Source organism: Suricata suricatta, chromosome 1, assembly GCF_006229205.1.
Source record: "Suricata suricatta isolate VVHF042 chromosome 1, meerkat_22Aug2017_6uvM2_HiC, whole genome shotgun sequence".
NCBI classification, from domain to species: domain Eukaryota; kingdom Metazoa; phylum Chordata; class Mammalia; order Carnivora; family Herpestidae; genus Suricata; species Suricata suricatta.
In genome coordinates this window covers 32,040,765-32,054,936 of record NC_043700.1, presented here as the reverse complement: position 1 = coordinate 32,054,936, position 14,172 = coordinate 32,040,765, and the positions used below count along the sequence as shown (strand labels likewise).

General features: G+C 41.8%; 1 pseudogene; it reads right to left on the bottom strand.

The window, feature by feature from the left end:
• Nucleotides 1-11,973: 11,973 nt before the first annotated feature.
• On the bottom strand, nucleotides 11,974-13,961 carry LOC115289994 (annotated as a pseudogene).
• Between the last annotated feature and the right edge of the window lie 211 nt (nucleotides 13,962-14,172).

Sequence of the window (14,172 nt, the reverse complement as noted above, 5' to 3'; positions counted from 1 at the left end):
GCTCTGATCTGGGCTAAGACTCATGCTGGTTTTCTGTCTTTCATGCTGAAGGATAAGAGCCTTTGGCCTCTGATGGCAAGTTCACACGGGACCATAAAGCTTATGAACCAGGAAAGCAGACTATGAGAAAGGAACCGTTATGGTTTATACAACCAGTCTGTTTATTTGGAACTCTGTAGAGAACAGATCTTTCATGTGGGGATGAGAAACATAAATGAATTCCCCTTTGGGAGGAAGTATGAGAGGGTTGGCAGATGCATTACTAGGGTCACACTGGTCCTTGTTCAAGTCTTTAAACACCCAAGCCCTTTCCTACCACATGATCCTCACATATGCACCGACTTCTTCTGCCAGGAAAGTTCTTCTCCCCCCACACTCCCAGTAGGTTTTTGGCCAAGCCCTAGCTGACACTCATTCCTCAGCTAACAATGCAGTCAGTCCAGATACTCCAATAAAAATCATGCCGCCTGTTCTTTTACCTCGTACCACATGCTTTATTCATAACACTTATGAAAATGTGGAATTACTATATGTGTTCATTTGCATTATTGTTTAATTTGTAGCACTTAAACTGTACTGTAAGCTCCATGAGACCATGGAAACATGCTCTAAGCATGAGATCAAGGTTTACTTTTCTCTTCTGTATCTATAGCTGCATTGTCCCTGGTCTTGTGGCATGCTAGTCCTTGATAGCAAGGCAGCCGGAATCCATTGGTCTTTTTTGTCCACTCACTTTCTGACCTCTGAGCTTTGATATACAAAACTTAGAAGGGGTAAGCTGAGATCTAAGAGTGAATCGATGTAGCCGTTGGTAGGCAAATCTGGAGAAAGATTTCATGGGATATAGAATTAATATGTCCAGTGATGACCTCACAGGGAATTGACAATCTCAATTAGAGCTTAGGAGGAGTGGTGTAATAGCCCATCAGTGAGACTGTTGGGGGGAGGGGGCAGCTTGGTAAGACACCTGCTTGGTTTGCCTGCATTTACTAAGTTTAAGAGGACATGGCCAGGAGAAGTGTGCTTGACCTGATGAATATTTGTTGAATGAATGGCAGAGTTCAAATGGCTTTGAACTAAAGGTTAATATATATTTTTTAAAAAGCCCAGGAGAATAAGGGCAGAACAGAGGTTGCACACACTTTGGTGTAGAAGGGAACACCCAGACTTGCACCACCAGCTGGGTTTTTGAGGAAGGAGGGACCCGATGGTTCCTGAAGTTTTTTTCCAATCAAATCCTTTCCAATCGTATCTTACATTTATGATAAACATCAACCCTGCAACAAGGGGATTCTGAGTCCCAACTGAGAAAACTAGAGCACATCCCCTTCCTCTATTCCTGTGGAATAGAGGCATTGATGAAGCTTCTTCCAGGAAGAGAAGAGACTCCGTTTGGGCATGCCTTTACCCAGCAACCTCCAGTGAATTCTGAGGAATAAAGACCGATTTCTCTGGGAATTAATGTGGTGTAGATGGGAGTGAAGGCGGTGGCTCCGAAGACAACCTCTGAGTTCTTTCTCTCTTAAGAGCCATTTACTTGGTGTTTGTATGCCTGGGGATGCCTCTTCAAGGAGTGCAGTGGAAGTGCTTGTGCCTCATGTTTTTAACTGACGAACGCTCCTCAAGCTCCATCTGGGACCCCAGGAAGCCAACTTCTCCCCCATCCTTGCAGATCCAGCTCAACTGGCTGGCTCTTCTTTGATTGCTCATCTCAGCACTTCCACAAAAGATGTCCTCTCCCTGTCCTGACATCTTAGCATTTGCTACACCTCTTGGTCTTGGGGTGGATCTTAATCACATACAACCTTGCGGCAGCGTGTGCCTGGTTGAATTATATTGGCCAAGGGGCTACCCACGCAGGACACTGCAGCAGACAGAAGGGTGGCTGCTACTGGTGTCCCAGTCCTCTTTCCTGGAAGCTTACATGACAGATAATCTTTGTGGATTATGATTATGGTAAAGATCTAGAGATGGTGAGATTATCCTGGTTTAACAGTCCAGGATCCGTGTAATCACAAGGGTCTTTCTAAGAGGGAGGCAAGGGGATGAAGTCAGGAGACAAGATGGGACAATGGAAGTGATGAGCTTTAAAGATGAGAGCAAAGGGCAGGAGCCAGGGATATAGGTGTCTCTAGAAGCTGGGAAAGGCAAGGAAACAGATTTTCTAGACCTCCAGAAGGAATGCCGTCCTGTTGACACCTTAATTTCATCCCATAAGGTCCATTTTGGACTTCTGACTTCCTGAAGTAGAAGATAAAAAATGTGTGTTGTTTTAAGTCATTAAGTGTGTGGCAATTTGCTACAGCAGCAATAGGAAACAAATATAGACATGCTCAGCAAACACTTGTCTGCCTGGATTAAAGCCTGTGGGAGAGTCTGCAGGCTGATATGCAGTTTAAATCTATTTGGAAAGCAATGAAATGGATATGAAATTTTCATGTAATCTATAAGGAAAGGGTGGTTACACATGGAGAGCCCTAAGGGCTAAGGATGCAGCCAGTCCAGCTTTCTCTAAACTAAAGAGGTTACAGACCTTAGCTGTGCCCATGGCCCAAGGGGCACTTTGCAGTTTCCAAGCAGTTTACAAAGAGAGTCTATGTAGCTGCTGCAAATCTGGGAAGAGGACATAGTTCATAATTTAGCTCAAGTGGGCAAAGCCTCTGCCACTGACATCGCGTGGCCTGTCTTAGCCAAATGGGGCAGCCTCTCCTTTCCTCTGGATGCTCTCCAAGGCCTCTGTGGAGGCAACGGTGTTATCCCTGTGGAAGTCAAAAGCCAAATTGCAATAGTGTTGAAGGAATCCAGTTCTGTCTGGCTCCCGAGTGAGATGGGGGTGGTTAAGCAGATTTCCTCCAAGCCAAAGAAGCACAACTCTGCCAGGGAAATCAAATTAAAACAGGAAGGTGGAGAAATGATCTTCATTAAAAGCATACCTGCCACACTATTTCTCCAAGCCAATTTGGCACAGAACCTGCCTCTACTGCTTTTAATAGGTGTGAACTGATGTTTTATTTAACTGTCCACCTTCTCTTGGCTCCTGATACTGCCTAGAAAAATAAAGGTTTTAAAATTTATTTCTGATTTAGCTGGCCACGTGTCCAGGCTATTCCCAGTGCTACAGGCTCATGAAAACGTTGGAAAGAATCCTCATTTTTTTTTTCAGAATTAGTTTTTTCATTCAAAAACTACTGAGCTCCTATGAATCACATTTGGAACTGTCTGAGTTCCGTCTTTTTTTGAGGGCATGTGTGTGTTATTTTTATTTTTTCTGTACTCCTGATTCTTTTCCCCCAGTGGTTATTAATCAATTTAAATGTTCTTACTTTTCTTCATCCATTTTTTAATTTTACTAGTGTCATATTGTTTTCAAAAAGTCTTGTAATATCCATTAAATCTGTGAATATACCCCCTTTACCTTGTCCAGTAGTGTATATTTGCGTTTTCTTTTTTAATTTCTTGGTAGGCAAGTCAGTAGATTCATCTGTTTTGCTGTATAGATCTCACAAAACCCTAATTCACTGAACTTTAGTTTCATCTGTGTGAATTTATTTTACATATTTTCTTGAGAGTTTTTTTTACTTATTCTTCCAACTTTTTGAATTAAATACTAATTATTCGTATCAGCTTTTGTTAAGTAGTGGTATTGTTTAAGGCTATATATATAAGTCTTTCTCTGAGTACAATTTTGTGTGTATTCAGTAAGTTTGAATGTGAAAGTTTCCTTTATTTATTTAATGTTTTAATTGGGATATTGACATTCTATTTACCTGACATTTTTATTAGAGTTAAAATATTTCAGTTTGTGAATTATTTGTACTTACACTATTTCTCTTCTTGGAGCCTTGTGGTCAAAAAGGGTGTGGAGTTCTTTGGCATTTAGTTAAAATTTTCTTCATATTTTATATAATCAACTTTATAAAAAAATGCAGTGTTTACACATTAAAAGTAGATATATTTTTTATCAGATGTGGAGTTTGATATATAGAACTTGAAATGATATACATCATAAATTTATTGATTATATCATTCAGAATAGGTATAGTTTACTGAGAACATTAAAGGGTTTTCATATTTGACTTGAACCAGTATTTAAATTTCTCATTCCCACTGAGTTTCAATAAAATTTTCATTGCCTTTAAACAGATTTTTATTTTATATAGTTAATTGTATTCTGCTTGATGCATACAGTAGAGGATCAATACACATGCAGTGAGTGTCATATCTTCATTAAAATAAGAGTCTCTGTGCAAATCCTTGGATTTTGTGGATTAAAAAAATGTCTATTTATTTTGACAGAGAGAACGCACATGTGTATGGACGTGAGCAGGGAAGGGGCAGAGAGAGAAGGAGAGAGAATTCCAAGCAGGCTTCAGGCTCAGTGCAGAGCCCAACATGGGGCTCAATCTCACGATCCGAACCATGGAGATTGTGACCTGAGCCAAAATCAAGAGTCAGACGCTTAACTGACTAAGTCACCCAGGTGCCCCTAATCCTTAAATTTTGAATTCAGCTACGCAAGATATAACTCTTGAGGCACTGGCTCTTTCTGTTTTAAGTTGTATATGCTTCTGTTTCACTTTTCATTTATCTGCAGTGGATTTGCACATCATTTTGGCTTCAGACTTAATAATAAATACCTTTCTAGGCATTTTTTAAATAGGCAAATTGTCAGTTTACATTTGGGCTTATAAAATCATATTTGATATTATTCTGTTATTTTATGTTTCTGCTCATTATACTTTTCTCTTTTCTTTTCTATGTTATGCTATTCCTTCCTTCCTACCTATTAAAAAACATTTTTTCTATTCCCCATGATTTGCATTTGCTTGTGTATCTTTTGCTATATATTCATAATCCTTGTTGGGTCATTTTTTTTTGAGAACTGTATGCTGTTTCTTCTGGTTGTGAATGATGTGTTTAACTAATGTGCTCAAACTTTTAATGATCACTTAATGGAATTGAAACAGATAATAACATTGATATTTTCCCTACTAAAGGTGCAGGAATGAGACTATTTAGACTGTGGTATCTGGGTTTTGATGTTATATTCCTGTGTGGTTCTCTTAGCAAAATTATTATTGCTACATCAAAGTATTAAATTATATTTCAGTTATTATTTTCTTGTACATATCATGTCTTTGAAGAATTAGATACCCACAATCTTTTCCTTCAATATATTTAGCAAAATTACTTGAGCTCAACTTGTGTTTCCATACATTAGATGTCCAACATTAGCTTTTCCCAAATATTCTTTATTCATGACCTGTTTATTTGCATTAATCTCCTAATTGGTTAGACTCTCTCCTCAGGAAGGTTTCTCAGGAAGTGCAATGCTGAAGCATTGGGTCTTTGGGTTTCTCTTTCTTTTGTCAACACCCATAAATAGAAATTTGGCTGCACATAAAAATTCTTAGTTTCCATTCTCCCACCCCTTTAAAAGTCTACAGATATTGTGCCATTTCCTTCTGGAATATTTTGTTTTTGAAGTCAGTGTGATTGTTTTTCTTTGTAAGATATTTTTGCCTGGTTCCTTGTAGCTTTTTTTTCTTTATTTTTGAAATGCAAAAGATTCGTTAGGACATGTCTTAAAGCTTAGTGATAATTTCAATAAATTATGGTAAATTCAGTCTGTAGACTGAAATCTTCATGAACTCTAGGAATGTTTTCTTCTGTTATGTCTTTGATTGTCCCATTTCTTCTGTTTACTGCTTCAGGCCCACTTGTCATTTGCATGATTATTTCCTGTCTACTCTCCACATCTATTTCTCTTTTAGAGGGTTTTGTGATTTTCCTCTACAGTTTAGGTGTTTTTTGTTTTGTGTGTGTGTGTGTGTGTGTGTGTGTGTGTGTGTGTGTGTGTGTGTGTTTGGGGGCCTGCATTTCACATCCCTGATTCCACTGCTGTAGTATTAATCCCTACCTTTCCTGGATCTTATGTTATTTAAATGCAATGTCATTATCATATTACCTTTTATTATTTCTAGTCACTCTCTCTTTAAAAAAACTCAGTCTACTAATCATCTTTCTCTCTTAATTTGTTTCATAGTTTATTCTCCTTTTCCTTGAAAGTGTGATGCAGTCTATTTTTTTTACAGTTTCTTATTAAATTTTATTCTAGAGGATATCTTTCATTTAAAGTCTATTATTTATATTCATTTTCATTTTGGGAGTGAGCATTTCCAACCACAGGATTTTTACATGGGGTCTTGGGTTTGCTAGTTTGATTTGTTTTGTTGATCGACATTTTTTAATATAAGAAACTTTCTGGCCTTGCTATTGGCCCATCTGAAGTGAGTTTCTCTTGTTTCCGTTTTCAGTGTACTAGCACACCATTTTAACCTGCCTTTTATATTTTATCTGGGGTCCTGTGTGCTGGCTTCAAATAATAGGTTTAGCCATTCAGGAGTCCATGGGTGAGGAAATCAAACCATGAGCATCTAAGGAGCTTGGTGCGTGAATCCGGTCTGTAGTATCTGAAATGACTGCCCCAGGGCTATTTCTGCTTCAAACTGTGTTTCTCCGTATTAGAAGGTTTGTCTGTGTTGCAGAGTCAGCCTACAAATTCATGTTAGAGAGAAAAACATGTGGCATAACTGTGCAATCTTCTAACCTATCTGTTGGGTTTATAGGGTACATTTGACCTCAGTCAGAAAAAAAATCTGTGTGGTTAGTTTTTTGCCTATGGCCAGTTCAATCTTCATTTTAATAGATTGGGGATTTGAGACTTTGCAAAATTATTACAGGGGCACCTGGGTGTCTCAGTTGGTTAAGCATCCAACTCTTGATTTTGGCTCAGGTCATGATCTTATAGGTTTCAGGCTCTGTGCTGACAACATGGAGCTTACTTGGGATTCTCTCTCTTCCCCCTCCCTTCCCCTCCCCTGCTCCTGCTCACTCTCTCTCTCTTTCCCAAATTAAATAAACAAACACTTACAGAATAAAATAAAATAATTATCATATGTACTCTTCATCTTCCCACACACTTCATAGCTCTCTTGGGAAGTGGGGGTGGGTTCTCAGCCTCTGATGACCCATTTGAATGTGGACTGGATTGTATCTAACACATATTTCTCAGGGCCTCATAATGTAAAGTAGTGATCATGTCCTCGGTGTAGCAGTAATCAAGTATTTTTCTCTACTTTGCTTCTTTTTGGTTTTGGGGGGCAGTGTATAGGAGGAGGCTTTGTGAACTTTCATTTACCTCACCATCTTTGCCAAAAATTGTCCATGGGATTCTGCTCCTTACTTTTCTTTAAAGTTTATTTATTTATTTTGAGAGACAAAGATAGCACTAGTGGTGGAGGGAAAGACAGAGAGGGAAAGAGAGAGAATCTCAAGCAGGCTCTGCATGGTCATCCTGAAGCCCAATGTGGGGCTCAAACTCACGAACTTTGAGATTGTGACCTGAGCCAAAGTCAAGAGTCCAATGATTAACTGACTGAGCCACCCAGGTGCCTCTATTTTTTTTAATGTTTATTTATTTATTAATTTATTATTTATTTATTTATTTTTGAGAGAGAGAGAAAGAGAGAGCAAGCGAGCAGGGGAGGAGCAGAGAGAGGGAGAGAGAGAATCCCAAACATGCTCTGGGCTGTCAGCAGAAAGCCCGACACAGGGCTCAAACTCACGAACCTTGAGATTATGACCTAAGCTGAAATTGAGAGTAGGACACTTAACAGACTGAGCCACCCAGGAGCGCCTGCACGTTACTTGACTAATCAACTATGAACACAATAATCTCTAGTGCCTTCTCTCTCTTCTTACCTAAACTCAAGGCTTTTTCCTTTTTCTGGACTAACAACTGCCTCCCTTTTGTGTCTCCGTGTTTCATGTGTCACACAAGACCCTAACAGAGTTTCACCTCCTACGTAAAATCTTTCTTGAACCCCACATCTTGTATTTATTTCTCCCCCCTCCAACATCGTAACATTATAATCGTGTGTGCCTGGAACATACAAAGCTATATCTTTCTGTGCACTCTATACCGTCTCCCAGCTATATTTTAATTGCCCCCCATAATGCTTTGCACATAAGAGGTTGCAATAAATTTTTGAGGCTTCCTAACAGTTTTTGAGCAGGTAAAAGAACAACTGTCTTTTTCAGATATCTTCCCAATAATGACCCTTGCCCAACCCTTCCTAATCTGACCACCTGGCTGAGTTTAGAGTCTACAAAATAGTCTTCATTACTCTAAAGTTTATTTGGCTTTAAAATTTTCTCTGAAATCTCAATTTAAAGGGTCATCCGTGGGTCAACTGTTTAAATATCTCCACCAGCAATGTAAACAGTGAATCAAATTACCTATTCACTCAGGAGCCCCTTAATTTCTTCTACCCCTTCATCACTCCTTTGCTTTTTATTGTTCTCGCTCATTTGATCCCTGTGGCAAGAAAAGTTAAATGAGACTTTAAAAATGCAGCTGATTAGGGCAGATGAACAGAGCCCAGGGAACTATCTTCCTAGGCCCCTTCGAGTCTTTACAACAGATCAATTTTATTTTCCATAGACAGCCCGGCACCTGAGAAATGGGTGACTTTAAAACCTCATATGTTTTTGTTTTCTGGCTCAGTTTCAGGTTTCTAATGCTAAATCGTGTGACGGGGAAGAATAAGGAAGAAGCAACATTTTTTAGAGGATTAATACTTTTCTGATTTCCTATACCTCGCTCAAAGATCCCTCAATCATATCTAGGGGTCTTTCACCGTGATGGCACTGAGGGAGCTGGTGATTCATAGCAAATCAGGCAGAGAGGGAATAGAGTGGGTGATACTCTACTGGCAATGCACACGCATGCACACATGCGCGTGCACGCACACACACAACAACAGTGTAAACCAACTCCTCAGTGACCTGATGAGTCAGGACCAATCCTGAGATTACTGCTGCTGGCTTTGGGGGTCCCTTTCGTAGTTCGCCAGGCACTGGCTACTCCTGCACAGAAAATATTTAGGAATATACATTCTGCCTTTCCTTGTCTGTCCCAGCCAAAGACTTGCATTGGGATCTGGCACTCGTTCAGAAGTTGTATGCTCAGTGTGTTGAGCATGATCTTTCCTCAGATGAGGGAGGGGGTTAATGAGACCAACTGGTGGTGCCCACACATGGAGATGAGGCCTGGAGCTTCTGCCGGGCAGCCAGCAGAGAATCTCAAAGCCCCATGGACAAACTGCGTGTGGAAAAACCCCAGGCTCAGGGTCCACCAATCACCACTTACAGATTGCCGATATGTCAGGCACTACGCTGAGGCTTCAGCTGCTCACACTGGCTGGAGGAGAGAGGGGTGTACAAGGAACTAGAGCACGTAAACAGCATGCACGAAGTAAAGTCTAATCAGATGTATGGTATGTAGCGATGAGTGAAATTCTGTTCTGGGGAAGAAAATATGCAAAGGAAATAGAAAAACAAGCCTCGGGCAATACAGTAGGATGCCCCACCCAACCAGAGAATGTCATTGTCCTTCCCGGATCAGTCTAGAATTTTCTGATTCAGTATTTCTGGAAGTCCCTCAAATGGACAAGGTATGATTAGGGGACTCTGGAGAGATGACAAGGAAAGTAGGAGCTCCCCAGTGACTGATTCCTGAGACTGTGCGAGGGAGAAGCCGATTATGGCTATTTTGGTGTTCGCCTTCTACCCTTCCAGGACAGACTTGAGTCAAATATCTCGGGAAGGTCATTGGTCAGTATTTCCAGCGGGGCTGAAGATGATGTGTAAGAAGTAAGGAAGAAATCAGATTCCAACAAATCCGAGCAATCATGTGTGGCCTCTTCTGAAATAGCCAGGTTGAACAGGTCAGGGCAGTCATGCCCTAGATCGCTTGAGCAATAACATCAGGGATATGTTATATGCTTAAACGTCCTAGAACACTAGAACCTTCTGAGGCCCACGAAGTGGGTGGGAGGTGCTGAGGTAGTCCCATCTTCATGGCTTACCATTATTATTATTTCACAGTTCTCCTTTCTTTTGCTCGCACATTATTAATACTCATTATCTCTTGCTTTCCCCTTTTTTCTGTTTATTTTTGTTTGTACATTTGCCTAGAGTGGTAATTCCCAAGCTTGGTTTCCAGCCCAGCAGCATCAGCATTGCCTGGGAACTTATTAGAATGCAAGTTATCTGGCCCCACTTCAGCCTTACTGAATAAGAAACTCTGGGGCTGGGTCTCAGCAGCCTGTGTCTTAATAAGTCCTCCCGATGCCTGCTAAAGTTTGAAAACCACTGGCTAGGAACTGGGGTTAGCCTAGGCAGTAGAGACGCTCAGGAAAGAAAGTCTGCCTGAAAACGTCAATGAATATTTATCAATGGACTTTCTGGTATTGCCTGTGGTGGAGACTGCTAGCTGCCTTCCAAATACTTGTTTTTAATTTTTCCCTCTAACTTCCATCATTTCTGAAAGTAAAATTGACTTTTAGCTAGGGACACTCTTCCCTGGCTAAAGATTACATTTCCTGATGTCCTTTACAGCTAAGAATGCTCATCTCAGTTTTGACCAATGGTCAGTAAGTAGTTGGGTCCTGTGGAAGAGGGCATACTCTTCCAACTCTCTTTGTCTATGCTGCTACTTGGAAATGTGATGGCTAGAAATATGAAAACTCTCTTGGTCCAAGTGGACAAACACTATATCTGGGGTTTTGGGGAAACTATAAGTAGGAAGGAACCTGATTCCATCCAGACAACTTTGGAACTACAGTATAAGTCTTAGACTTGTCCTACCTCTACCTTCTCATACATGACAGAGAAATATACCTCTACCTTATTTGAATTACTTTTTTCTGGGTCCCTGTTACTTACAGACAAATCTGAATGTGCAAAACAATACCCTTTCTTGGGCTTCTGCTTCCCCAGTCCGTAAGAAGAGGAGGTGAGTTCATATTACTTTGCTAGTTGCCTCACAGGAATGCATAGAATTTGGCAGAACATTGTCTAATTCATCCATACAGTTTGGGTTTAGCTTATGGACTGTTAAATGAAGCAGTGTATAAAAGGTAAAAAATAATTTCCTCACAAGTTACTTTTCATTCTGTACTGCAGCGCAGTTTGCTTTGATACATACAGGAATATTTAGTGTCTCAATAAAAGGGTGAGGACTGTTCTGATTAACAGATGAACATATTGAGGCTGAGGACATTTAGGTAACTTTTTTTTGAGATTATGTAAATATACTATAAGCTCCTTGGGGGTAAAAATTGTGTCTTATGTCTTGCATGCCTATAAAAAATGTGTGAGACATAGTTCGTCTTCAATAAATTTTGTTGAATGAGTTCATTAAGTAAGAGAGAATTAGAACCAAGGGAGCCTGCGTGGCTCAATCGGTTAAGCATCCGACTCTTGGTTTTGGCTCAGGTCATGGTCTCATGGTTCATGAATTAGAGCCCTGTGGGGGACTCTGGGCAGACAGCAAGGAGCCTGCTTGGGATTCTCTCTTTCTCTGCCCCTCTACCCGCTCACGTTCTTTCTCTCTCTCAAAAATAAATAAATAAACATTAAAAAAAAGAGAGAGATAACTAAGACCAAATTCAGTGGATCAATTTCAGTCAGAAAGATCAAGTAGAGATGAATTCTGGGTCTTTAGTGATTTTCTAAACTGAGTTTTAGCTTTAACTTAATTTTAATTTAGAGTAATGGGGAAGAGGAGAAAGGATTAATAGGAAATGCAGAATTTCAAAGAGAATGGACCTGGTAATTTTATTATCATGACAGTGGAGGGTCTCTTTATAGCCTTAGTTTTTCTTGTAGTAAACTCTGATAATTGAGATGTTTCCAGAAGATTTGGTCTAAATTTTACTTGTTCAGCCAGACTATTCTTTGACTTTTTATTTTATTTTATTTTATTTTATTTTATTTTTACCATTTAACTTGTTTTAATGTTTCTTCACAAATGGTGAAAAGTACTAAAGTACAGACAAAGAATAATCACAATGTTGTGGCCAACATTATAAATATGTAATTATAAATTTAAAACATTTTCTGGTTTAAAAAATAAATCTGGTAGTCAATGCAGCTCTGCAGGGTCTCTGCGTCTAGTAGGGCTGGTCTCTGTGTTCCTGATGGTGCTCGCCTTTATCCATTTTCCCGGGGCCTCCACACCTGCCTCTTCTTCCTCTCATCTGTTCCATCAAAGGTCCAGGGGGCCCACTGGGGCCACCTCGTCTTCCTCCACCAAAGCCACCTCAGTCCATGCCCCAGCCACCACGGAAGCCACCTCTGTCTCCACCATGGCCACCTCTGAACATTCCACCAGGACCACCACAGTCCATGAGGCCGCCTCTTCCTCCTTGCATGCCACCAGGGTCACCTCTGCTGTGGTCACCACCCGGAGGTGGAAAGGGTGGTGGAAGGAAGCCTTCAAGCTTTGGGTCCTTACACTGGTTACATTCTGTTCTCCAGGCAAAGTTCTGGTTTCCACACCCCAGACTGGGGCACTACCAGTCTCCAGCTCAGTGCTGGACATTTCCTCCTCTGGATGGGTTCCCCTAGGAACCCCGGGGCCCTCTTGGCAGAAAGCCACTTCTGTCTCCTCCACAGCCTCCCATGCGGCCCATGGGGCCCCCAGGACCTCTGGGCCTCCTGGACCTCCATGGAGGGGAGGCAGCATCCCTCTGCCCTCACGGGGAGACATACCATCCTGCATGCTATTCATTGGAGGCTTCTTCCCAGCAAGAGAAACCTTAAGTTTGCTCCTTGAAAATCTTGCCCATCAAACCATTCCACGGCTGCCTTGGCAGTTGGTGGGTCTTTGTAGGATGCTGTAGCATTGCATTTGGGCTTTCCTGTTTCCTTGTCCAAGTAGATATGGATCATGGGTTGTTGGGTTCTCTTGTTCATCTTAACAACTCCACACCACTTAAGGAAGTCTGCCAGATCATCTAGAGTCACATTGCCATTTAAGCCTTGCACATAAATTGCACTGTTGTTAGAGTCTTCATCTGGTTCTACAGGTGGGCCTAGATCAAGACCTGGTCCTTTGTCCAGGGGTCCACCAGGCTTATTGAAGCAACCTCGCTCTCCAGTGCCCATTCCACTGCGTCCTCCTCCCCGCCCACCTCTGCTCATGCCTCCACGATCAAATCCCCCTCTTCCCCTGCCCCGGTTATCAGGGACACTCATGCTCCAGTTCTCTCCTGGTTTGGAAAATCCTCCAGACTCCTGCCCATAAACACCCATGCTACTGGGGTGGTCCTGTTGGAATGAATTCTGCTGCCTGTAGCTGCTGCTCTGTTGGCTATATTGACTTGGAGCCTGGCTGTAGGATCCAATTGGGGGGGGGATAACTAGTGGGCAGCTGCTGCCCATAGCTGCTTTGTTGACCATAGCTACTCTGCTGTCCATAGCTGCTCGGCTGCCCAAGGTGTTCTGCTGAGAGTAACGCTCTGATCATAACTAGCTGGCTGTATAGAGGAATAGCTGGTGCGAGGATAAGATGGTGGTGCTGTGACCGGCTACACGGGGTAGCTCCCAGCTACCTGGGGATAACTGTAGTTACCCTGTCCATATCCTAGGCTGGGCTGGTTGTAACCCCCTGTGCTAGATTGAGGTTGACTAGTCTCAGCAGGTTTGTTACCATCTGTGGTCTTGCACATGCGGTGGCTGCCGGCTGCTGCCCATATGCTGTGTAAGCAGGCTGAGTGCCATATGCAGACTGAGCTGCATAGGAGGCCTGGGTGGTAGTGACCGTAGCAGTGGTGGTATCATAAGCGCCAGAGCCATACCCCTGGACAGGCTGGTGGTACGCCTAGGGGGCAGTTGGAGTAGGATAACTAGCTGGAGGCTGTCCATACATAAGAAGTTGCATAGGCGGTCTGCCCAGAGGTCACAGTCGTCTGAGCCTGGAGATAGCTGACATCAGTGGGCTGTCCTTAGGTTCTATAACTTTGCTGCCCATATGCCTGGGTGGTCTGTGCACATCCTTGAGTGGGCTGAGCTGCAGCTTGGCTGTAGGTACTGTAATCCATGGACACCATTTTCTCTTCTTTCTCGTTCTCTCCTTCTTTGACTTTTTAAATTGTGGACTGTGTCAAGAAGAAGAAACATTTTGATATTATTAGTCTCATCCTTAACTCCAAGTTGGCCCCATTGTAGAACTTTATCATTAGCCCATTCTTCCATCCATCCCTCTCTAGGGTGAATTTTCCTTCATTTGAAGACTTCATCATTGACATGACACTGTGCCAA